Genomic DNA, 27,734 nt, shown 5'->3' with positions numbered 1-27,734 from the left:
CCTTAACAGCGTGGGGGTTGGGGACAGGAAATAGCAATATACCGGCGACCGCTAGCACAAGTATGGCGGAGTCAGTGTCAGTGCAGACGCAGGCGGGAGGTGACGAGGATAGGCCCAGGTTAGATGATGCGGCAAAAGGGGAAGTGTATGTGTGCTTTGAGGGTCCCCTGGGAGCGCATTTGAAGGCTGAGGTGCGTGAAAAAATTTGGAAGGGAGAGTATATAGAAATTTTCTCGCTGCTTCCATTGGAACGCTTCAATCTTGACGTGGTAAAGAAGGATGGAGTAAGGAAGGAAGATGATGATAAGCGTCGTTTTCGCCTTATCCCTAGGTCATTTAGTAATTGGCTGCAGGCCTTTGCTATTCTGGCAAGTGTAATTGGGGAGAAGAGTCCGGAATGCTGTTCCCCTTTATTTTGTTATCTGGATGCTATTGGGGAAGCCTATAGGGTGTATGGGGGATCAGGGTGGTTACGATACGACGAACAGTTTCGTCAGAGAAAGGCGGTCCGCCCTAATATGAGATGGGACCATAAAGACATTGCGTTATGGATGAGAGTGACAGAGCCAGGTAGGAGTGGTCAGTCCTTTCGGAGTGAGTCAGGGGTTGGGGTCCAGCAAGGTACAGGGTTTCTGCTTCCTTTTCAATGAGGGAAATTGCAAATTCGGGCAAAAATGCAAATTTAGGCATGAATGTTCCGTGTGTGGCGGGGGCCATGGGGCTAGCAGATGTTTTAGAGGGGGCAGAAAAAGGGGAGGGGATAGTTTTGCAAAAGGGGCTGACTCCAGTACGAGTGGAAAGGATGGTGGATCATCTAAATAGATATCCGAACCGGGAATTAGCGGAATTTTTGTGTTTGGGATTTCAGTTTGGTTTTCATATTCCTTCTCACCCGTTACCAGTAACGGAGAAGCGAAAGAATTTGCGCTCAGCATTGGAGTTCCCGGACATAGTGGCAGAGAAGTTAGCTAAAGAGGTTTCTCTGGGAAGGATGGATGGTCCGTTTGTTACACCACCCATCAGTAATTTGCGTGTCTCCCCTTTGGGTTTGATCCCTAAGAAGGAGCCACATAAATTTAGGCTTATCCACCATTTATCATTCCCTAAGGGTGCGTCGGTCAATGAGGGCATTGACCCGGAACTTTGTTCCGTGGTTTATGCTTCCTTTGACGCGGCTGTTGAATGGGTAAGGAAGTTGGGTCCGGGTACCCTGTTGGCAAAATGTGACATTGAAGCGGCATTCCGATTGTTGCCGGATAGTTTGTATTTACTGGGTTGTTTTTGGAATGGCGGTTATTTTGTGGACAGGTGTTTGCCAATGGGCTGTTCAATATCGTGTGCATATTTTGAGCGTTTCAGTTCTTTTCTGGAGTGGGTAGTTGTTCAGGAATCAGGTTGTCACTCTATCATTCACTACTTGGATGATTTCTTGTGCTTGGGATCGGGAGGATCTAGAGTTTGTTTGTTGCTGTTATCTACATTGCAGTCTGTTTTTGAATGTTTCGGAGTCCCTTTGGCGGTGGATAAGACGGTGGGGCCAGCTACTGAACTAAGTTTTTTGGGTATTGTCATCAATACGCAGCGGATGGAGTGTAGGCTACCGGCAGACAAAGTGTCAGATTTGAGAGCAGGGGTGGCGGCTGCATTGGGGGCAAAAAAGATTTGCCTGAGGGACCTGCAGTCATTGTTGGGCAAATTAAATTTTGCATGCAGGATCCTCCCGATGGGCCATATTTTTAGTAGAAGGTTGGCTTCTGCGACGGGGGGTGTTGTGTCTCCGCACCATTTTATTAGGCTAGGCAGGGAGTTAAAAGGGGATTTGAAGGTTTGGGATTCTTTTTTACAGCAGTTTAACGGCAGAGCATTAGTTATGGGCGGGGTTGTTGATGCCTTTGATTTAGAATTGTTTACGGATGCTGCAGGTGGAGTTGGTTTTGGGGCGTACTGTGAGGGACAGTGGTGTGCGGGGAAGTGGCAGGAGTCTTGGTGTCACGGATGGTGTACAGGAAACAAGACAATGCAATACAATTAATGACTCACTGGATCCACAACTAAGGAACAAAAGGGAGACCCCTACATGAGACCTGCCACTCTCCCTAATTGCTCAGCCTATGCGAACACTCCAAAGGTGGATGGGCGCATATCCACGTACCTCGGCTATCTAATACCTGAAGACCCTACAATAGTGAGGGGACACGACCACCGGCTCCCTACACAAGACACGGAGGGAGTCAGGGTCACCTGAAAATCCAGCAGACAGAAAATCACAAATAAAGGAACAGCACTTATCTTGCAGAGGACTGAGGAATAGAAACAGCATGCACACACACTCCAGGAAGTTGTATAAGCCGCACACTACTGCATTATGGGGAGGAACTTAAAGGGAAGCAATCAGTCCAACTGCATGACAGCTGAGATAGACTAACGAGATGAGGAACTTAACCAAAACAAAGAAACTCAAGGAGGAGGATCTGGAAAGCTCCTGTCAGAGCTTCTCCGCTGTCTGGTTGTGACACTTGGGTGCTGAAGGGGTGGGTTAAAAACGTGGCATTGTTGGAACTCTTTCCCATTGTGTTGGCAGTCACGCTCTGGGGGGAGAAGTTTCAGCACAAGAAGGTTAGGTTCCATTGCGACAACCTGGGCGTTGTGCAAGCCATCAATAGTGTAATGGCTTCTTCCCCCCCGGTTATTTGCCTGTTACAGCAGTTGGTCCTTCGGTGCTTGTCCCTTAATGCTTGGGTGTTTGCGGTGCATGTGCCTGGTTCTTCTAATTGTATAGCTGACGCACTTTCTCGTTTGCAGTGGGAGCGGTTTCGCCAGTTGGCCCCGGAGGCGAGTCAGGTCGGGTTGGTGTGTCCGGAGTCGTTGTGGGAGATCCTGGAGGTACCGTAGCGGTTCTATTGCAGGCGTCATTAAGTGAAGGCACTTGGAGAATGTATGATAAGGCTTGGAGTATGTGGCAGCGGTGGTGTAAGGACCTGGGGGTCGAGGTGCTGGGCGGGGAAATTCCGTTGTTGCTTTTCATTGGCCATGTGAAGTAACAGGGTTGGTCGGTGGTGAAGATCAATGGTTGCATGGCAGGCCTGGCCTTTGGATTCAAATTGCGGAATTCCCCGGACATTACTAAGTCCTTTTTGGTCCGGCAAGTCTTAAAGGGGTACAGAAGGTTTCAACGCGTCAAAGATTCTCGTCTTCCTGTGTCTTTTTCGTTGTTGTTGCAGTTAGGGGAGCAGGTGTCTGAAGTGTGTCATTCGGTTTGGGAGGCGAGATTGTTCAGATTAGCCTTTGCGCTGGCATTTTCGGGGCTTTTCGTTTAGGGGAGTTAGTGTGTGCGAGTGTGCGGCGGGAGGGGGGTCTGAGAAGTGAGGATGTAAGTTTATATGACGACAGGGTGGTGATTTATCTGAGGTTTTCCAAGATGGATCGGGAGGGGAGGGGTAATTTAGTTTCATTGTTTGAGGTGGCGGGATGTTTGTTGTGTCCGGTACGGTGTTTGCGAGATTTCCAAGGAGGGTCCGGGGTCGCGGCTGGCCCGCTTCTCAGACACAAGGATGCCTCCTTTTTATCGCGATTTCAATTTATAGCAGTATTCAAGAAATGTTTACGTAACCTGGGAATGGACTCTGGCAATTTTACGGGTCATTCCTTCAGAATTGGTGCTGCCACGGAGGCTGCTCGGTTAGGGGTGCGGGATGAAGTGATCAAACGTATTGGAAGGTGGGAGTCGGAGCGTTTTTGACTGTATGTGCGTTTAGGGGCTGTTTAGGGCTGTGTCTAACCATTGTTTTGTCTTGTTCTTTTTCAGGTGACGCCCCGTTGTTAGTATGGATTCTGGGCCATTCATTCGTTTTCTGGGGGGCATTGCGGGCGGATGTACGGCAGAATGGGCGTCAGTTGGGGCTTGATCGGGGGATGGCCATAGTGAGATGGATCGGACGTAGAGGTATGTTGTGGGGTAGTGTTTTGCAGGAGGTTCATCGTCATGTCAGGTTGGATAGGGTCCCAGATGTTTTGGTGTTACATGTCGGGAGAAATGACCTCGGGGTCCGTCCCTGCAGAGAATTGATTAGGGATATTCGTTTTGATTTTTTGCGTTTATGGTCCCTCTTCCCGTCCGTTGTCACAGTATGGTCCGACATTGTACCCAGGAAGGTCTGGAGGGAGGCGAGATCTGTGGACAAGCTGAATAAGGCTAGGATTAAGCTGAATAGGGTGATTGGGCGATTTTGTGCCAAGCATGGTGCAGTGGTGGTGCGGCACCCAGATTTGGAAGCAGGGACAGGAGGTTTCTGGAGACAGGATGGGGTCCACCTAAACGCGGTGGGCATTGATTTGTGGTCACTTGATTTACAGGGAGGTATTGAAAGAGCCCTCCGGGTGTGGCGGAACGCGCGAGCTTAAGGTTTCTGTCAAGCTGCGCGTTGTTGGCGGGGGGAGGTCATAGAAGCTGGGGCTACTGGATGGTAACGGTGAATGAGAGGGCCTCAATGGTGGGGCTGGACTCTCAGAGTTGGGGCACCTGGTTGGCTTGGTATGGCGTCCGTCAGTTGGTGTCCCCGAGCTTGTGGTACTCGGCTGGGGGCAAGATGGAATTGCCGTGGTGGTTTGTGGTCGTTTAAGGTGCAGTTAGGTGGCTTCTAGGACCTCCCTCGTCAGTTATATATTTATATATATATTTATATACAGTATATATATATATGTCATTGTTATATCAATTGTTTATGTTTGTTCATGTTATTTATATTATTTAATAAAAAACGGCTGCTGTGGCCGATTTAATCCAAACAGTGGCTGTGTGTGGTTATTGGAAAGGGAAGTGGGGTGGTTAGATTAGCTAAATGGTTTGGTAGGGGACCCGAGCATAGCCAATAACCCTACTCATGCCATGTCAGCCTGATGTTAAGGGTGTTCTCATTCAGTCGCCCTGCCAAATGAACAGAACATCGTCCATATACCGCGACCACGAGACCACCGAACCATAGTCAGGAAGGTTCTGGACTATTTCCCTCTCCCACAGTCCGAGGAACAGATTTGAGTAAGAGGGCGCACAAGTCGCCCCCATCGCTATTCCCCTGAGCTGTAGGAAGAGGCGATCCTTAAATGTAAAATAATTATGTCTTAAAATGAAGTCCAGAATCTCAATCACAAAATCAATAATCTCTGGGTCCAGATTTGCCATCTGCATAAAATATTGGCAAGCTCTGGTCCGTGGTTGTGGCATATCGACGTATAGAGGGCCTCAACATCACAAGTGACAAACCACGGCCGCCACTCACTGTGTATGTATGTGTGATCAGGTTATTCCCTGTATATCTGTGGTATGCATTTATCTACATGTGATTTCACATCTCACCCACTACAGTGTGGTTTAGCACCTTGTGTTTCTGGCACGTTCCCCTGTCAGTACGGTATATGTGAGGGTGGGGGTTCTATGGCTCCGATACAGGGGTGTCCCATCCAGCCATTGCCTTGTGCCTTATGTCATTGTATGTTTACTTTATGTCTTAATAGAACTACATATATTTTCCTCATTTCTTATGGGGTTATTGGTTCGTTTTTTTTGATTATAGTAATTTATGCTAGACCCTAGTGTATTGTATGCACTTTATCAGGGTTTTTCTTATTGGTTGGTCTAACTAAGGGAAAGAAGATCAGGCATGAAAAACAGGTATTGGGGGCATATGTATGGAAGGTGAGGGGTGTTAGGAGCATAGAAAAAGATGTTTGATTTTGTGACCGGACGACCTCTTTAAAGACGGACCTGCAGCCGAGTCAGACCACACAAGTAGAGAGGATTATTTGATCTACTGACAAGCATGTGCAGCTCTCACTGTTTTGTTGTCCACCATCCAGACACAGGTGGCACCTTCATTACACACCCTTGTCTCTGCCAGGAACATTTCCAGGTGCTTAGCAGAAGGAAATCAGGTGTCCTGGAGCCCATTACATGTCCTGCCATTGACAGCAAATTATTGTCACCTTTGCAGTGATGTCATGAATGAGAAACCTGGACTGCTACGAACTGGAACCATGTTGTCTTCAGCAACAAATCCAAGTTCTGTTTGAGATTGATCGGTGGTTGGGTTCCCATATGGAGGCCTTGTGGTGAATGCTTCTGTCCTGCCTTTGCTTGGAGTGACACACTGCCCCAGCTGCTGGTGTGATAACCAGGGGGGCATTGACTATGACAGTCAGTCACTGCTAGTAGTGATACGAGGGAAACTAACAGCTCAGCAATACATGCAGGTCGCAGGACATCCAGCAGCCACATGTGTTGGCAGGGCTTCGGATATTTTTTAGCAGGATAATGGTCGCCCACATACAGTAATGGTTTCCCAGGAATGTCTCCAGTAAATTGCAACACTTCCTTGACCTTCCTTGTATTAAGGCTGCAATAAATTACTATGTGGAGTGGAAATAAACCATTCACAGTAACACTACTGGCAAAATGTATACTATATAATGCATAGTGCAAATGTGGATAGGCCACCGCATGACTTGGGGATTGTCTTAATCCCTGTGTTATGTTACTCCCCATATTGCTTTACACTATTCATACTATAGCTTTTGTTCTGCTCACAGTGATTCTTTAAATCAGGGTGGGGAACCTTTTTGCTGCCGAAGGCCATTTGGATATTTGTAACAACATTCGGAGGCCATACAAAATCCTCAACTTAAAAATTTGACTGCTGTACTTGGTCAAACATATAACTGACTTAGGGGTAAGTTACAGAATTTGCGCTTCAATTAAAAAAAAAATTGCTGGATTTTTGCAGCACAAAATGGCGCCTGCACTATATATATTACATATAGTACAGGTGCCATTTTGACCACACATAGCAATGTAATTTCTAAGTTCAGAATGTTACATATTTAGTTCTTTATTTGGCATTAATGGCAGTCAAGCTCAACCCAGGGGGTCCAGAGAGGGGTTCACCTAGCTTTCACTCTCCTTGCCACTGTCCCTTTCTCAGCCTCAGATCTGCCCCCCACTTCCATCAACCTCAAATCGGCCTCCTATCAGACCCCCCAGCCTACATCAGCCTCAGATCAGACTCCCCTCAGACCTCCCAGCCTCAGATTAGTCCCCAATCAGACCCTCCCTAGATTCAGATGAGACCCCCATCAGACCCCTCAGCCTCAGATCAGCCCTCCACCCTAAGATCAGACCCCTAGCAACAAATCAGCACAATAATTGAATATAAGAATAAATATAATAATCAAGGCAATATGGTCTTATTTATTAATTGTCAATATAGTCATCTAATTGACATACTATTCATAGGCTTGTTACTTACAGCAGAAGGCAAACATATTGTTCAATTGCCTATTAAAGATTACTATTGATCAGACAATGCTTATGGCAGTCACAGGTCTTTACATGCAGTCTTAATAAACATAGGGACAATGACTTTTCAAAACATCTTTTCTTCCCTTCTCAACCAAAGAGATATGGAATAAATATTTGCTCCTGGTTACAAAGTCCCTAACTGAAACAACTGTTGTTTATATATTAAAGTAATTGGAAGGATACATGCACTCCACCCATCTTGCATAATGGCAGCATTATTTCAGTTATATTTGTATGCGGAATGTTATGTCTTGCCTGGGCATGACATTGCAAAATTGAACTGTCATTTGAATGATTATGTAAAGAATTTAAAATACTATTTGATAAGTATTTCCGAGAATGAGGTTGTGTAAAATTACGCCCCCAGGCAGAAGCTTAGGCGAAATGTGCGTTGGAGTTGGTGTGTCCCGCAGTACTCCTGGTCTGTATGACATTACAGCTATTGCTTTTATGATGGATATATATGGTTTTTCTATTGGGTGGGTTATAGTGAATAGAGTTGAGCGAACACTGCAAACAAATGTGGATAGGGAAATGAATTAAAATTAAAATTAAAAAAATAAAAATGAACCAATATCAATTGGACAGAGGTCCCATAGCAGAGAATCTGGCTTCACGTCAGCAGAGAATCAGTCTCTTCATGCCATAGCAAAGAATCTGGCTTCATGTCAGCAGAGAATCAGTCTCTTCATGCCATAGCAGAGAATCTGGCTTCATGTCAGCGCAAAATCAGTCTTCATGTCATAGCAGAGAATCAGGCTTCACGTCACCCACCACTGGAACAGGCCACTGTCACACATTTAGGCCCCGGCACCCAGACAGAGGAGAGCGGTCCCGTAACAGAGAATCTGGCCTTATGTCAGCGCAGAATCTGTCTTCATGTCATAGCAGAGAATCAGGCATCACGTCACCCACCACTGGAACAGGCCACTGTCACACATTTAGGCCCAGGCACCCAGGCAGAGGAGAGAGGTCCCGTAACGGAGAATCTGGCCTTATGTCAGCGCAGAATCTGTATTCATGTCATAGCAGAGAATCAGGCTTCACGTCACCCACCACTGGAACAGGCCACTGTCACACATTTAGGCCCAGGCACCCAGGCAGAGGAGAAAGGTCCCGTAACAAAGAATCTGGCCTTATGTCAGCGCAGAATCTGTCTTCATGTCATAGCAGAGAATCAGGCTTCACGTCACCCACCACTGGAACAGGCCACTGTCACACATTTAGGCCCCGGCACCCAGACAGAGGAGAGCGGTCCCGTAACAGAGAATCTGGCCTTATGTCAGCGCAGAATCTGTATTCATGTCATAGCAGAGAATCAGGCTTCACGTCACCCACCACTGGAACAGGCCACTGTCACAAATTTAGGCCCCGGCACCCAGACAGAGGAGAGCGGTCCCGTAACAGAGAATCGGGGCCTTATGTCAGCGCAGAATCTGTCTTCATGTCATAGCAGAGAATCAGGCATCACGTCACCCACCACTGGAACAGGCCACTGTCACACATTTAGGCCCAGGCACCCAGGCAGAGGAGAGAGGTCCCGTAACAGAGAATCTGGCCTTATGTCAGCGCAGAATCTGTCTTCATTTCATAGCAGAGAATCAGGCATCACGTCACCCACCACTGGAACAGGCCACTGTCACACATTTAGGCCCAGGCAGAGGAGAGAGGTCCCGTAACAGAGAATCTGGCCTTATGTCAGCGCAGAATCTGTCTTCATGTCATAGCAGAGAATCAGGCTTCACGTCACCCACCACTGGAACAGGCCACTGTCACACATTTAGGCCCCGGCACCCAGACAGAGGAGAGCGGTCCCGTAACAGAGAATCTGGCCTTATGTCAGCGCAGAATCTGTATTCATGTCATAGCAGAGAATCAGGCTTCACGTCAGCCACCACTGGAACAGGCCACTGTCACACATTTAGGCCCAGGCACCCAGGCAGAGGAGAGCGGTCCCGTAACAGAGAATATGGCCTTATGTCAGCGCAGAATCTGTCTTCATGTCATAGCAGAGAATCAAGCATCACGTCACCCACCACTGGAACAGGCCACTGTCACACATTTAGGCCCAGGCACCCAGGCAGAGGAGAGAGGTCCCGTAACAGAGAATCTGGCCTTATGTCAGCGCAGAATCTGTATTCATGTCATAGCAGAGAATCAGGCTTCACGTCACCCACCACTGGAACAGGCCACTGTCACACATTTAGGCCCCGGCACCCAGACAGAGGAGAGCAGTCCCGTAACAGAGAATCTGGCCTTATGTCAGCGCAGAATCTGTCTTCATGTCATAGCAGAGAATCAGGCATCACGTCACCCACCACTGGAACAGGCCACTGTCACACATTTAGGCCCAGGCACCCAGGCAGAGGAGAGAGGTCCCGTAACAGAGAATCTGGCCTTATGTCAGCGCAGAATCTGTCTTCATGTCATAGCAGAGAATCAGGCTTCACGTCACCCACCACTGGAACAGGCCACTGTCACATATTTAGGCCCAGGCACCCAGGCAGAGAAGAGAGGTCCCGTAACAGAGAATCTGGCCTTATGTCAGCGCAGAATCTGTATTCATGTCACAGCAGAGAATCAGGCTTCACGTCACCCACCACTGGAACAGGCCACTGTCACACATTTAGGCCCCGGCACCCAGACAGAGGAGAGGTTCATTCAACTTTGGGTTGCCCCGCAATATAATGGTAAAATGAAATTAAAAATATTATTGAATGAGGAAGTGCCTTGGAGTAGAATAATATATTGTTAAGGGGAGGTAGTTAATATCTAATCTGCACAAGGGATGGACAGGTCCTGTGGGATCCATGCCTGGTTCATTTTTATGAACGTCAGCTTGTCCACATTGGCTGTAGACAGGCGGCTGCGTTTGTCTGTAATGACGGCCCCTGCCGTGCTGAATACACGTTCAGACAAAACGCTGGCCGCCGGGCAGGCCAGCACCTCCAAGGCATAAAAGGCTAGCTCTGGCCACGTGGACAATTTGGAGACCCAGAAGTTGAATGGGGCCGAACCATCAGTCAGTACGTGGAGGGGTGTGCACAGGTACTGTTCCACCATGTTAGTGAAATGTTGCCTCCTGCTAACACGTTCCGTATCAGGTGGTGGTGCAATTAGCTGTGGCGTGTTGACAAAACTTTTCCACATCTCTGCCATGCTAACCCTGCCCTCAGAGGAGCTGGGCGTGACACAGCTGCGTTGGCGACCTCTTGCTCCTCCTCTGCCTTCGCCTTGGGCTTCCACTGGTTCCCCTGTGACATTTGGGAATGCTCTCAGTAGCGCGTCTACCAACGTGCGCTTGTACTCGCGCATCTTCCTATCACGCTCCAGTGTAGGAAGTAAGGTGGGCACATTGTCTTTGTACCGGGGATCCAGCAGGGTGGCAACCCAGTAGTCCGCACACGTTAAAATGTGGGCAACTCTGCTGTCGTTGCGCAGGCACTGCAGCATGTAGTCGCTCATGTGTGGCAGGCTGCCCACAGGTAAGGACAAGCTGTCCTCTTTGGGAGGCGTATCGTCATCGTCCTGAGTTTCCCCCCAGCCACGCACCAGTGATGGGCCCGAGCTGCTTTGGGTGCCACCCCGCTGTGAACATGCTTCATCCTCATCCTCCTCCACCTCCTCCTCATCCTCGTCCTCCTCGTCCTCCAGTAGTGGGCCCTGTCTGGCCACATTTGTACCTGGCCTCTGGTGTTGCAAAAAACCTCCCTCTGAGTCACATCGAAGAGACTGGCCTGAAAGTGCTAAAAATGACCCCTCTTCCTCCTCTTCCTCCTGGGCCACCTCCTCTTCCATCATCGCCCTAAGTGTTTTCTCAAGGAGACATAGAAGTGGTATTGTAACGCTGATAACGGCGTCATCGCCACTGGCCATGTTGGTGGAGTACTCGAAACAACGCAACAGGGCACACAGGTCTCGCATGGAGGCCCAGTCATTGGTGGTGAAGTGTGTCTGATCCGCAGTGCGACTGACCCGTGCGTGCTGCAGCTAAAACTCCACTATGGCCTGCTGCTGCTCGCACAGTCTGTCCAGCATATGCAAGGTGGAGTTCCACCTGGTGGGTACGTCGCATATGAGGCGGTGAGCGGGAAGGCCGAAGTTACGCTGTAGCGCAGACAGGCAAGCAGCGGCAGGGTGTGAACGCCGGAAGCGCGAACAGACGGCCCGCACTTTATGCAGCAGCTCTGACATGTCGGGGTAGTTGCGAATGAACTTCTGCACCACCAAATTCAGCACATGCGCCAGGCAAGGGATGTGCGTCAATCCAGGTAGGCCAAGAGCTGCAACGAGATTTCGCCCATTATCGCACACCACCAGGCCGGGCTTGAGGCTCACCGGCAGCAACCACTCGTCGGTCTGTTGTTCTATACCCCGCCACAACTCCTGTGCGGTGTGGGGCCTGTCCCCCAAACATATGAGTTTCAGAATGGCCTGCTGACGTTTACCCCGTGCTGTGCTGAAGTTGGTGGTGAAGGTGTGTGGCTGACTGGATGAGCAGGTGGAAGAAGAGGAGGAGGAAGCTGAGTAGGAGGAGGAGGAGACAGGAGGCAAAGAATGTTGCCCTGCGATCCTTGGCGGCGGAAGGACGTGCGCCAAACAGCTCTCCGCCTGGGGCCCAGCCGCCACTACATTTACCCAGTGTGCAGTTAGGGAGATATAGCGTCCCTGGCCGTGCTTACTGGTCCACGTATCTGTGGAATGTTACCTGTCTACTAGTTATAACAGGGAGATTAGAAAACAACAGTCACAGGAAACACATAGATTTGTGTTCACTTTTGGTGATCCTATGTGATGGGAAGTACCCTATATATAGTGCGATACCCACTTAGTGTACATAAGGATACACGAACAAAGGATAAACTGAGACTAGACGGGAATAGTAGAAAAAATATATACATATACTTTATTAACAATACATAAAAAATTAATATTTTATTGGGTGATATTTCACATCAGATAAAAAGATGGACTACACCTGAGAGCAGGGGCGTACCTAGAGCATTTGGCACCCGGGGCGAACCAAGCCAATTGTACCTGAAGAAGGGGTTAAACCCCGAAACGCGTTGTACCACTTGCTCAAATAAATATTAACCAATATCACTCCAACTATTGGGTGGTTTTTGCGCCGCGGGACACCTTTTCTTTTATTTTAATAAACATTGGTGGCACAGTGCGCCCCCCCCCCCACCATAATAAACATTGGTGGGCAGTGCCAATGTGGGTTAAAAAAATAAATAAAAATTAACTCACCACCTCCAATTGATCGCGTAGCAGCCAGTCTCCTGTACTTTCTTCAGGACCTGTCAAAGGACCTGTGGTGATGTCACTGAGCTCATCACATGATACATCACATGATCCATCACCATGGTAATGGACCATGTGATAGAGGCTGGAGCTCAGTGACGTCACCACAGGTCCTGAAGAAATTACAAGGAGACCGGCAGCAGCTACGCGATCAATTGGAGGAGGTGAGTTAATTTTTTATTTTTTAACCCTCATTGGCACTGCCCACTGCCCACCAATGTTTATTATACTGGGGGGGGGCCGCACTCAATGTTTATTATACTGGGGGGGGGGGCGCACTCAATGTTTATTATACTGGGGGGGGGGCGCACTCAATGTTTATTATACTGGGGGGGGGCCTCACTCAATGTTTATTATACTGGGGGGGGGGCCGCACTCAATGTTAATGAAGATATCTTCATTGGTGGCGCAGTGGCCACAGCCCCTCCCCCGGCCCTGTCCCTCTTCTTATTGGCCGCGGCGGCAGCAGCACAGGGGGAGGGAGAGACCATCTGGAGCCCTGCCCCTATCACAGCGCCACGCCTGGCCCACTCGCCACATTTTTTATTTTTTTTATCCTCAGTTGCGGCGGGCCCCCAGTGGCGCAGGGCCCCATAGCCATTGCTATGGCTGCTATGGCGATCCGTACGCCACTGCCTGAGAGGACATAACATGATTACAAACATACAATTAAGGGGGGGCGATGAGGTCAATACCCAGCTATACCTCAGCTAAGGTTCACAAGTGCTAGAAAAAGTGCAAGTGCATATCTCAAAGCTTGTAACATATAAATACATATACAGGACCTGTTTCACATACAGAAATGTTCTCTACATATATCACAAATATCCACAAACTATGCTGATATATACGCATGTATCTCCACTGCCAGTGCATCAAATTAGGACATATATGTATATAGTGAACGGACCCAACCCCTCACGAGAAGAGGGACTAGTGCCTTAAATTCAGCAAAGAAAATGTGCACATTGTAAGTGTTAAGGCTGGCCGCAGGCTAGCCTGGATTTGTGGGAGGGGCCGGTACCTGTCTTAAGCAGTCTGGCTCTCCCAGGCAGCACGTCGGCATTCGGACGTCTGCTACTTCCGGGTGTGACGTCATCAGCAAGCGTCCTGCACGGGTCAGATCTCAGAGAAGCCGGGTGTACCTTTCCCTTCAGTCTGCAAGCTGTTCAGGTCGTTTTCCAAGATAACTGGTTTGTTTGGGGAGCGTGGCAACGTGGAGGAGGGTAGGAGGGTGTGTAGAGAGGGGGAAGTGTGCCGGAGGATCGCTTCTCCTCACTGCGTTCAGGCACATGCAATTCAAGTTTTGGCACCAATGGGCAGCATTGTCACATAGTTGGAGCTCATTGCCTGTCTCAGCATAACCTGTATCTAAGTTCATACAGGGGCTGCGAGTCATCTGGGCTCAGCAGGTTAAACTCTGGCAGCTGGGTCCTGGTGCCATTACTGAGTTGATTACTTACAAAGTTGCTGCTTGTGCACATGTTTGACACTCATGACATACACTACATACATACCTTAGACACATAGTTCGCACATCAGGCAGTTTGACGAAAAAAAAAAAAAAAAAAAAAAGGGTACAAGTGGATTGTTAAATAAAGTTAAAAAAAAAAAAAAAAAAAACTTTATCCACCAAGCTTCATCCATACACCTCTAGCACAGGTTCATCCGCCAATACAGCTACACGCTCGCACGACATACACACCCCGTTTCATCTCGTAGACTAGTGTCATACGTCATACGGTCTGTTTTCCACAAATCCTATACTTACATACATCACCTACCACGTCTGTAGGTTCTTTAGCCCGCAGTATTCGTTTTTAATTAATCTGCCACGTCACAGATTCACACAAACTCGGGCTCGCTTCATACGTCAGTGGAAACAACTATCATACTCCCTGTCAGCCTCGCAGGCTTTTCGTTCAATCGTTTCACGCTGCTTACTTACAAAGTTGCTGCTTGTGCACATGTTTGACACTCATCACATACACTACATACATACCTTAGACACATAGTTCGCACATCAGGCAGTTTGATGAAAAAAAAAAAAAAAGGGGTACAAGTGGATTGTTAAATAAAGTTAAAACAAAAAAAAAAAAAAAAAAAGTGGGTTGTTCAAATGAAAAAAAAAAAAAAAAAGGGTACAAGTGGATTGTTAAATAAATAAAAAAAAAAAAAAAAAAACACTTTATCCACCAAGCTTCATCCATACACCTCTAGCATACGTACATCCGCCAATACAGCTACACGCTCGCACGACATACACACCCCGTTTCATCTCGTAGACTAGTGTCATACGTCATACGGTCTGTTTTCCACAAATCCTATACTTACATACATCACCTACCACGTCTGTAGGTTCTTTAGCCCGCGGTATTCGTTTTTAATTAATCTGCCACGTCACAGATTCGCACAAACTCAGGCTCGCTTCATACGTCAGTGGAAACGACTATCATACTCCCTGTCAGCCTCGAAGGCTTTTCGTTCAATCGTTTCACGCTGCTGGGGGGGGGAAGGGGAGGGGCTTAGATTCCGTCATTTTGTTTGTCAGCTTACGGGCAGCAGGTCGTAGGGTTAACAGGTTGTTTTTTTTTTTCGTTTTTTATTGTTGTTGTTTTGTGGTGTTGTTGTGTTGTTTGCAGTGGTCTACGCCATCTGCAACTTCAGCCAGTGCAGGCTCCTGCATGTCTGTGCCACATGTTTTAGGGCACATCCGGTCACGGTCTGCACATTGAAGCCGGCGTGACTGAGCCGGGTGAATGTGGAGGCACTAGACCAGCTGCTGCGGCTTCATCCGGTTCAGCCGTTCCGTACATTCCTGGTGGAAGGGTTTTCACGGGGGTTTCACACTGGGCTCATCACCTTGCCCCAGCAGACTCATGAATGCCCCAACTTGCAGTCGGCTTCTAAACATGCTGGTCTGGTGGATTCACTCTTGGCAGTTGAGCTGGACAAGGGTTTCATAATTGTCCTTTCCAGTCCCCTCCTTTCTGCACTTGGAGGGTGAGCCCGGTGGGGGTGGTGCAGGGAAAATATTCCAATAAATTTGTTTGATTCATGATTTGTCTGCTACACATTCTTCCCACGTTCCTAGTCCCAACTCGTTGATTCCGTCCGAGGAATTTTCCTTGAAGTATACTTCCGTAGACCAGGCTATCCAGGTCATTCTTCAGACAGGCATGGGGGCTTGGCTGTCCAAAGCAGATGTCTCTGATGCGTTCAAACTGCTGCCCATTAGCCCATCTCTCTGGCAGTGGCATGGCATCAAATGGAGAGATGCGTACTATTTCGCCACCAAGTTGACGTTTGGTTCCAAGAGCAGCCCCAGTCTGTTGACAGGTTAGCGCAGGCACTGGAATGGATTTTGTTGGAACAGGGTTGCCAGAATGTCATTCACTACCTGGATGATTTTCTGTTGATCGAAGAACCCTCACAGGCACCTGTTGACTTGCAGGTTCTCTTGCAGGTCTTCAAGGAGTTAAACATTCCAGTGGCCGAACACAAAACAGAAGGGCCTGCGCAGGTTGTCACGTTCTTGGGGATCTCTCTGGATTCACGTGCCATGTCAGCCAGTCTGCCACAAGACAAACTCGACATAATCAAATCAGGTGTCCGTTCCTTGCTCATGTCTCAGGTTTGCACCAAGAGAGAATTGCAGTCTCTGTTGGGCATGTTATACTTTGCCATGAGGATCATTCCTCAGGGTAGATCATTCATTTCAAGATTGCTAGTCTTATTACAACAGACCAGTGATTTGGACGCATCAGTGCATCTTAATGCGAACGCCCGAGCAGATCTGTTCATGTGGGACAGATTTCTCAGTGGGTGGAACGGCATTTCCATGGTTATTCCGAGGGCCACTTCTGATTCTCCACACGTATTTTCAGACGCGGCTGCCTCGGTAGGTTTCGCGGCCATATTTGGCTTACATTGGTTCGCCGGCTCATGGCCCACACACGTGCTACAGGTGCCGGGGTTTTCTAAGATGTCGGCATTGTTCGAGATCTCTCCTATCGTAGCAGCTGCTATAGTCTGGGGGCATAGGTGGTCGGGTCACACGGTGGTTTTCCACACTGACAACATGGCGACCGCAGAGATCATTAACAAGGGCAGATCTAAATCGTTACTCATCAGGTCTTTTATGCGTAGATTGACCTGGATAGCTCTGGGACAGGGGTTTCATTTTCATGCCCTGTTTTTGGACGGGGTCAGCAACGTTGCAGCTGATGCTTTATCTCGTTTTGATTTTCTCGCTTTTTCTTACAGAACCCAGAAGCAGACTCAGTGGGCACCCCGGTACCGGACTGGCGGCTGCTGGTCTTGGATTAGACTCTCTGATTGGGGTCGCCAGTTCACTCATTACCAAGTCTTTGTCGGCCAGTACGTTGCGGTCGTACCGCCGAGCGTGGGTGGTTTTTCAAACTTTAAGTTGGCATATCCTAGAGGTGACACAGGTCAGGTCAAGTATATGGTGGCTTTCGTGTCTTATTGTCATTCGGTATTGGCTTTATCCTACAACACCATTAGGCTATATTTGGCGGTGGTTGGGCATCTTCCACTCGTTTAGGTCCTGACCACAAGTGTTAAGGCTGGCCGCAGGCTAGCCTGGATTTGTGGGAGGGGCCGGTACCTGTCTTAAGCAGTCTGGCTCTCCCAGGCAGCACGTCGGCATTCGGACGTCCCCTGCCCACCCATTCCCATTCTTCATTCAGTCATTCAACCATCACATTCAGGGTTTGCCCCCTTTTTCAGGCATACCGACCTAGTGAGGCCAAGGCACACCTCAGGCCAATTAGGTAGGGGGGTGGTGGTTGGGCATCTTCCACTCGTTTAGGTCCTGACCACAAAGAATATATAAACAGAGTCCCATAAAGATGCATGAACGTGCATGTGCATGCCGCCTCAGGGGCAGATAGAAATAACTACTAATGTCCCAAAGATGGAGCAGTGCAGGGACATGCACATACAAATATACGCACCCTAGAATCAACTGAATGACTATATCAAGAAAATGCAATCAAAGCATCAAAAATTAAAGAAGAGATAGCTGAATCATGCTGCAGAACCATTAGCTAGAAAAGCAAAGAGTAACCTCACACTATAGCATTACATACCCACATAATAAAGACAGTCCAAACTCTTTAGTGTTCACTACTTATATGTAACATTATCTTCTCTATATGTTCACTTATTACACTATGTAATCTGTTACATATTTCACCTAAATATGTAACAGACAAATTCATGATTTTATTTTTACCTGTCTACTAGGTATAGCAGTGGTATATCACACCCAAAAATTGGTGAATTACACACGAATATGTAACAGACAAATTAGTGAAATGTTACCTGTCTACTAGGTAGAGCAGGGGTATATCACACCCAAAAATTGGTGAATTTCACCCGAATATGTAACAGACAAATTAATGTTTTTTTTTTACCTGTCTACTAGATATAGCAGTGGTATATCACACCCAAAAATGAGTGAATTTCACCCGAAAATGTAACAGATAAATTAGTGAAATGTTTTAACCTGTCTACTAGGTACAGCCAGGGTATATCACACCCAAAAAATTGTGAATTTCACCAGAGCATGTAACAGACAAATTAGTGAAATGACATAAAATAAAATAAAATATGTACAAATAAAAAAAAATAAACTTGATTTATGAGGTGGAGTTCCATATGGAGTAGGAGTTTGAGGGGGCGGTGGACGTAGCGGTGTAGGTGGAAGCGGCGGTGGAGGAGGACGATGTAGCCAACACTGGTTTTAGGTTTTAATTTTTTTTTTATATATTTTTTTTTAATTAGGGTACACGCCAAAAAAGTGGGAAATATCCTAAATACAACAATGAGCAATTTTGCTGTAGTATAACAATGGCTGGTTAAGGCCGGTATACATGTCTATTCTGCACAAGGTATGGACAAGTCCTGTGGGATCCATGCCTGGTTCATTTTAATGAACGTGAGCTTGTCCACATTGGCTGTGGACAGGCGGCTGCGCTTGTCTGTGATGACGCCCCCTGCCGTACTAAACACACGTTCAGACAATACACTGGCTGCAGGGCTAGCCAGCACCTCCAAGGTGTAAAGGGCAAGCTCAGGCCATGTGCCCAATTTGGAGACCCAGAAGTGTGCACACATACTGCTCCACCATGTTGCTGAAATGCTGCCTCCTGCTAAGACGTTCCATATCAGCTGGTGGTGCTAGTTGTTGTGGCATGCTGATAAAGCTTTTCCACATTTCGGCCATGCTAACCCTGCTTTCTGAGGTGCAGGCGGTACCCCAGCTGCATTGGCGACCTCTTCCTCCTCCTGTGACTTCGCCTTGTGCTTCCACTGTGCCCCCACTGTCAGGTGGGAATGCCACCAGCAGCGCGTCTACCAGCGTGTGCTTGTACTCGCGCATCTTATGATCACTATCCAGTGACGGAATTAAGGACGGTACTTTCTCCTTGTAATGGGGATCCAACAGCGTGGCAACCCAGTAATCAGCACAAGTTAGAATGTGGGCAACTCGGCGGTCGTTGCTGAGACACTGCAGCATGTAATCGCTCATGTGTGCCAGGCTGCCCAGAGGCAACGAAAAGCTGTCCTCTGTGGGAGGTGTATCATCTGTGTCCTCTGTATCCCCCCAGCCACGCACCAGTGATGGCCATGAGCTGGTTTGGGTGCCACCCTGCTGTGAACACGGTTCCTCCTCCTCCATCTCCTCATCTTCCACCTCGTCATCCTCCAGAACTGTGCCTTGGCTGGACAATTGTGTACCTGGCGTTTGTGGGTGCAGAAACCCACCCTCGGAGCCACTTGTGAATGACTGGCCGTAAACCCTATGAAATGATCCCTCTTCCTCCTCCTCCTCCTCCTGTGCCACATACTCTTCCATCATCGCCAGCAGCGTTTTTTCAAGGAGGCATAGAAGTTGGATAGTAACGCTGAGAACGGCGTTATCGGCACTGGCCATGTTGGTGGAGTACTCAAAACAGCGCAACAAGGAACACAGGTCTCGCATGGCGACTCACCTGTGCGTGCTGCAGCTGAAACTCAACTATCGCCTGCTGCTGCTCGCACAGTCTGGCCAGCATGTGCAAGGTGGAGTTCCACCTTGTAGGCACGTCGTATATGAGGCGGTGAGCGGGAAGGCCGAAGTTATGCTGCAGTGCTGACAGGCGAGCAGCAGCAGGGTGAGAACGCCGAAAGCGCGCACAGACGGCCCGCACTTTATGCAGCAGCTGTGACATATCGGGGCAATTTTTAAGGAACCTCTGCACCACCAAATTCAGCACATGCGCCAGGCAAGGGATGTGCGTCAAACCGGCTAGTCCCAGAGCTGCTACAATATTTTGCCCCTTTATCGCACACCAACAGGCCGGGCTTGAAGCTCACTGGCACCAACCACTCATCGGTCTGTTGTTCAAGGCCCATCCACAGCTCCTGCGCGGTGTGGGGTTTGTCCCCCAAACAGATAAGTTTTAAAACTGCCTGCTGTCGTTTGCCCCTGGCTGTGCTGAAGTTGGTGATGAAGGTGTTACGCTGACCGGATGAGGAACCGGTAGAGGATGAGTAAGCGGAGTAGGAGGAGGAAGCAACAGGAGGCAAACTGAAGCGTCCTGCAATCCTCGGTGGTGGAAGGACATGCGCCAAACTGCTATCCGTCTCAGTCCCAGCCGCCACTCCATTTACCCAGTGTGCTGTTAGGGAGATCTAACGTCCCTGACCGTGTTTACTGGTCCACGTATCCGTAGTAAGGTGGACCTTGCCACAGATGGCGTTGTGCAGTGCACACCTGATTTTGTCCCCCATTTGGTTGTGCAGGGAAGGGATGGCACGCCTGGAAAAGTAGTGGCGGCTGGGCACGACATACTGTGGAAGACGGAATGAAAGCATTTCAAAGGACAGTAATTTTGAAATGCTGGCATTCAGGGCCAGGGATCGCAGGCAGGTAGGGGGGTACTTCCTCTTCCACTCCAGTGTTTGGGAGATGGAGAGCTGAACGCTTCCGTGGGACATTGTGTAGATGCTTGGTGACCCAGGTGGTGGTGTTGCTGGCAGATCCTCTGTTTACGGGGTGGCAGGGGGCACTATCACTCCAGAGGTGGATGAAGAGGCCGAGACTGCAGCAGAAGAGGAAGCAGGAGGAGCCAGAGACCTTTCTTGGTTTTTGAGGTGTCTACTCCACTGCAGCTCGTGCTTTGCACTTAAATGCCTGGTCATGCAGGTTGTGCTCCATTTGAGAACATTTATGCCTCGCTTCAGGCTCTGATTGCACAGCGTGCAAACCACTCGTGTCTTGTCGTCAGCACATTGTCTGAAGAACTGCCACGCCAGGGAACTCCTTGGAGCTGGCTTTAGCGTGCTCGGTCCCTTGCTGCGGTGGGCAGTAACAGGCGTACTGTCTAGGGGACAGTCGCTCTGCTATTGCACCTTGCTCCCTCTTCTGCTGTGCTGGTGGCTCTGTGCGACCACCGCCTTTTCCTCCAAACTACACAGGTCACTCGCATTACCTTGATTCCATGTGGGGTCGAGGACCTCATCGTCCTCCACATCATCTTCCACCCAGTCTTCACCCTTGCCCTCCTTTTCGGTCTGCACACTTTCGAAAGCAACAGCAGTTGGTACCTGTGTTTTGTCATCATCTGAGACGTGCTGCGGTGGTCCTCCCATGTACTCATCTTGAAAGATAAGTGGTTGGGCATCAGTGTACTCAATCTCTTCCACTTCTGGGGCAGGGCTAGGTGGATGGCCCTGGAAAACCCGGCTAGCAGAGTCATCAAAAAGCAGAAGAGACTGCTGCATGACTTGGGGCTCAGACTGCTTGGCTGATTTGCAAGGGGGTGAGGTGAAAGACTGATGGACATCGGCTGCAGGTGCCAACTCTGATCTTTCAGCAGGAGACTGGGTGAGAGACAATGTAAGGGAACTGGAGACACTGTCAGCAACCCAATCTACTATCGCCTGTACTTGTTCTGGCCTCACCATTCGTAGAGCTGCATTAGGCCCGACCAAATACTGCTGAAGGTTCTGTCGCCTACTCGCAGCTGAGGAAGGTGTTTCACTTGTGCGTGTAGCTGGCACAGATAGACCACGTCCTCTCCCTGCAACAGGAGCTCCACCAGCAGCACCACGACCGGGGCCACGTCCCTTATTTGACGCTCTCCTCATATTTTTCAAATTTAGGATCTTGCACTAAATAGGTGTTTTTTTAATAGCAGAATAGAACAACAGTATCTAAAGGGTGTATCTCACAATGACAGATGCAGTAAAGGCTGCAAAATATATATTTTTTGCCCTAAATAGGTTGGGGGGTTTTAATAGCGGAATAGAACAACCGTATCTAAAGGGTGTATCTCACAATGACAGATGCAGCAAAGGCTGCAAAATTAAGTTTTTTGCCCAAAATACATTAGGTGTTTTTTTAATAGCAGAATAGCACAGCAGTGTCTAAAGTGTGTATCTGTAACAGTACAGCCTGGATCACAGCGGCTCCCTGTGACGATACGCTGACTTGCGCTCCAGCGTGGAACGCACCGGCCGTCTGCGATGATACGCTGGCTTACGGTCCAGCGTGGAACGCAGCGACCGCCTGTGTTGTTACGCTGGCTTGCGCTCCAGCGTGGAACGCAGTGGCTGCTGGGCCCTACTGTGACTCCGCCCACTTACCGTCCGGCCCTTAAATAGAAGACAGGTGCTAAGCAGGGTGTTCCACTAATGGAGTGCGCACCCTGCTAGCTCCACTGCATCTGAGGACTCTGTCCACATATCCAGACCTGGATCCCTAACAACAGCGTGAAGGACTGTCTACCTTCTTATCACTGGCTTCCCCACTGCTGGCTTCCTAGCCAGGACCAACTAACCGCAAGTATATGCCTGTTACCTGCTCTGATTAATGTCCTGGAACTCTGAGTGGGGTGGTTCCTGACTGGTGTGAGACGATACTCCCAAACCAACTCTGAACCTACTGCATACTATATACTAAACTGTGGACATGCTCTGAACCTACTGCATACTATATACTAAACTGTGGACATGCTCTGAACCTACTGCATACTATATACTAAACTGTGGACATGCTATACTAACTCTGAACCTACTGCATACTATATACTAAACTGTGGACATGTTCTGAACCTACTGCATACTATATACTAAACTGTGGACATGTTCTGAACCTACTGCATACTATATACTAAACTGTGGACATGTTCTGAACCTACTGCATACTATATACTAAACTGTGGACATGCTCTGAACCTATGGCATACAATATACTAAACTGAGGACATGCTATATACTAACCCTGAACCTATTGCATACTAGATACTAACTCTGAACTGTGCACAAGCTTATACTAACTTGTGACTCCTGTAATACTGGGAGACCTTCCTCTCCAGCAGTAATACTAAATAGATGGATAGCGGTAAATGATTTTGTTACCCCAAACTCTCCGCCCAAGACTGAGAGAGACGCCTGGGGTACATACTGAGTAACCGCGAATCCCACAGCCAAGAACAAGGGCGGTGGGATAATAGTGCATGTCCATTGCTTCCGCAGTTGAGATCCTAACTGATCAACTAGGTGCGTTACAGTATCTCACACTCACAGATGCAGACAAGGCCGCAAATTAAGTATTTTGCCCAAAATGGGTGTTTTTTGAATAACAGAATATAACAGCAGTATATAACGCTTGAATTTCATACGTACAGATGCAGACAAGGCTGAAAATTATGTATTTTGCCCAAAATGGGTGTTTTTTGAATAACAGAATCTGACAGCAGTATATAACGCTTGAATTTAACACATACAGATGCAGCAAGGGCTGTAAAATTGAGTATTTTTCCCAAAAAGGGTGTTTTTTAAAACCCAGAAAATTATAGCTGTATTTCTAGCTTAAATTGCACACTGACTAATGCAGCAGAGGCCCAAGATGAAGGTTATTGCCAAAAATGGGTGTTTTTTAAAACTCAGAATATTATTGAAGTATTTCAAGCTTGTTTTTAACAATCAGAGATGCAGCAAAGGCTGAAATCAGTGGCGTAGGGATCGCCATAGCAGCTATAGCCATTTTTTTTAAATTATGTGGCGGTGCGATAGGGGGCGGCCTCTCCCCCCAACTAACCCTCCCCCATCATTGGTGGTAGCGGCATTTCTGATCAAATTCCCAGCAGTGTAATGCTGGGGCTCCGATCAGTTACCATGGCAGCCAGGACGCTACTGAAGTCCTGTCTGCCATGGTCAGTTAGTCAGCAGCATACTTACATGCGCTGTGGCCGCCTGGCGCTCCTTCTTCTTGTAACTCGTCACAGGTCTGTGCAGCGCATTACTATAAGCATAAGCAATGCGCCGCATTGGCTGGTGGGAGGGACTGGGGACTGATGGAGAGGCACTGGGGGCTGATGGAGAGGCACTGGGGGCTGATGGAGAGGCACTGGGGGCTGGTGAGAGGCACTGGGGGCTGATGGAAAGGCTACTGGGGGCTGCTATAAGGCTACTGGAGGCTGCTATAAGGCTACTGGGGGCTGCTATGAGGCTACTGGGGACTGCTATAAGGCTACTGGGGGCTGCTATAAGGCTACTGGGGGCTGCTATGAGACTACTGGGGGCTGCTATAAGGCTACTGGGGGCTGCTATAAGGCTACTGGGGGCTGCTATGAGACTACTGGGGGCTGCTATAAGGCTACTGGGGGCTGCTATGAGACTACTGGAGGCTGCTATAAGGCTACTGGGGGCTGCTATGAGACTACTGGGGGCTGCTATAAGGCTATTGGGGGCTGCTATGAGACTACTGGGGGCTGCTATGAGGCATGGGGCTCTTATCTGAGGTCTGATTAGGGGTCATTCATATTGGGGTCTGAGCTGAGGTGTGATCTGAGGTCTTATTGGGGTCTTATTAACATTGGGGATCTTATTAGGGCTGTCAGCTGAGGTATGATTAACATTGGGGGTCTGATTGGTGGTCTGACCTGAGGTGTAATGAATTTTTTTTTTTTCCGGAGCAGCTTGGAGAAAAAAGGCCTCACAGTCTCCCACACTCCTTCTGCCCGGCTAAGTGAGCCAGCACCCCTGAGGCCGAGCCAGCCAGCACCCCTGAGGCCAAGCCAGCCAGCACCCCTGAGGCCAAGCCAGCCAGCACCCCTGAGGCCAAGCCAGCCAGCACCCCTGAGGCCAAGCCAGCCAGCACCCCTGAGTCTTCAGAACTGTAAGTAAATTATATATAGGGGGAGCTTATAATATGAAAGAGACAAATTATGTCTGAACAGACATATAGCGCAAATTCCAGTTTTTGTTTATGTTTTATGTTGCACTGAATTTTCTGCAAAATATATATACACGTGTATTAGCACTAGATATATACCCCTTACTCTCCCTAATACCCAAACTACATATCCCTACCTTCTGTCTAATACACATACACACCCCACGATATGTACTTTGACCTTCTTGTGTTACAGACCCCAGTAGAATGTAACTTCTTCTTTAATACACAGACATTTAGATTCATACATTTCCTACACTGGCACAAATGCATTGCCAGTGACCAACTGTCTGTTCTCAGTCCTACGCGTAACCGTTGCAAGTGCATGAGGAGCTGTGGACAGTGGCGTAACTACCGGGGAAGCGACTGCTTCGTGGCCCGGGCTGACAGGGGGCCCGGCACCCGACAGCGTGTCCTGTCTATCCCTGCCGAGCTGACAGGCTGAGGCACACACTCTGAGCTACGAGACCTTTGTATTTAAATATCATTTACCATGTCTTTCAGAAAAGTTTCTCCTGGGATTCGAACTGTTGACCTTTCACATCAGAGGCAAGGCATTTACCCACACAGCTATGACAGCTGTATTACCAGTTAGTTAAAAAAAAAAAAAAAAGACTTCTACTGTAGGTAACTTTGATACCTAGTGTACATACACATGACAGCTGCCCCAGCACACTGTGTATGGATGTAGCAGAGCTGGGTGTGTTGGGGCAACTGTCATGTGTATGGTTGTACTAGCTGTCATAGCTGTGTGGTTAGGTGCTTTGCCTCTGATACAGAAGGTCATGGGTTCAAATCCCATCTTAAACTTTTCTGAAAGACAGGCTAAATAGGAACACGAGCACCAAATCTTCAACACTAGAGGCTGCTGGGAACACAGGAAGAGGAAGAGGCCTGTATCGCATCGCTGACATGGAGGTAAGTAGAAAAGTGTTTTTTTTTAAATACCGGACTGTTACTTTACTGCCACGTGGGAGGGGGGCTATTGGCGCCATGATACTGGCACATGGAGGGGGGAGGAGAGAGGCACTTGATACTGGCACATTAGGGGGCAGGAGGAGAGAATGGCACTATGATACTGGCACATGGAGGGGGGGAGGAGAGGGGCACTTGATACTGGCACATTAGGGGGCAGGGGGAGAGGATGGTACTATGATATTGGCACATGGGGAGGAGGAGAGAGGCACCTGATACTGGCACATTAGGGGGGTGAGGATGGCACTATGATACTGGCACATGGAGGGGGGAGGAGAGAGGCACTTGATACTGGCACATTAGGGGACAGGGGGAGAGGATGGCACTATGATATTGGCACATGGGGGGGGCAAGAAATGGACGAATCATGAGGGGCAGAAATTTTAAATTTACCCAAATGTAGATTCGCTACCGGCCCTGAATAGGTGTGTAGTGTGAATCCAGTAGTGTGTGTGGTGTATGTAGCAGAGCTGTATGCGACACAGGGATGTATAATGTGCACAGCAGAGCTGTGTATGTAAAATGTGCAACACAGTGATATATAATATGCCACTCAGAGCTGTGTGTGTAGCAGAGCTGTGTATGTAAAATGTGCAACACCGTGATATATAATGTGCCACTCAGAGCTGTGAGTGTAGCAGAGCTGTGTATGTAAAATGTGTAACACAGTGATATATAATGTGCCACTCAGAGCTGTGTGTGTATCAGAGCTGTGTATGTAAAATGTGCAACACAGTGATCTATAATGTGCCACTCAGAGCTGTGTATGTAAAATGTGCAACACAGTGATATATAATGTGCCACTCAGAGCTGTGTGTGTAGCAGAGCTGTGTATGTAAAATGTGTAACACAGTGATATATAATGTGCCACTCAGAGCTGTGTGTGTAGCAAAGCTGTGTATGTAAAATGTGCAAAACAGTGATATATAATGTGCCACTCAGAGCTGTGTGTGTAGCAGAGCTGTGTATGTAAAATGTGCAACACAGTGATATATAATGTGCCACTCAGAGCTGTGTGTGTAGCAGAGCTGTGTATGTAAAATGTGCAAAAACCCTGATGCTCTCAAAAAGAGCAAGCAATATAAAACATTGTAGTTTGATACCTTTTACTCCTTAAAGACCGGGCCCATTTTCATTTTTACATTAGCCATAACCTTTTTATTTTTCCATTCACATAGTCATATGAGGGCTTTTTTTGTGTGGGACAAGATGCCTTTTTTAAATGTCGCCACTTAATTTACCATGTCTTGTATCAGAAAGCAGGAAAAAAAATAATTCTTTGTGGGTTAAAAAAAATAAAACAAAAAACAAACACAATTCCGCCAAGGTTTTTGAGGTTTTGACATCACGGCGTTCACTAAAAATGACGTCTTTATTCTGTGGCTCAATACGATACAAAACTTGTATAGTTTTTATTTGGTTTAATTACTTTAAAAAAATTACTTTTCTATATTTCGGTCTATGTGAGGGCTTGTTGTTGTGTAACGATCAGTAGTTTTCTTGGGGGGGAGGGGGCCCCATACAAAAATTTGCTGTGGGGCCCAGTCACTTCTAGTAACGCCCCTGGCTGCGGATGTGGCGGCGAGGTCCGAGAGGTACAGTCAGGTCCATAAATATTGGGACATCAACACAATTCTAACATTTTTGGCTCTATACACCACCACAATGGATTTGAAATGAAACAAGCAAGATGTGCTTTTACTGCAGACTGTCAGCTTTAATTTGAGAGTATTTACATCCAAATCAGGTGAACGGTGTAGGAATTACAACAGTTTGCATATGTGCCTCCCACTTGTTAAGGAACCAAAAGTAATGGGACAGAATAATAATCATAAATCAAACTTTCAC

The sequence above is a fragment of the Bufo bufo genome, chromosome 2 (genome assembly GCF_905171765.1).
Source record: "Bufo bufo chromosome 2, aBufBuf1.1, whole genome shotgun sequence".
Classification (NCBI taxonomy): domain Eukaryota; kingdom Metazoa; phylum Chordata; class Amphibia; order Anura; family Bufonidae; genus Bufo; species Bufo bufo.
The sequence above is the reverse complement of the archived record's forward strand: the minus strand, read 5'-3'. Positions refer to the sequence as shown.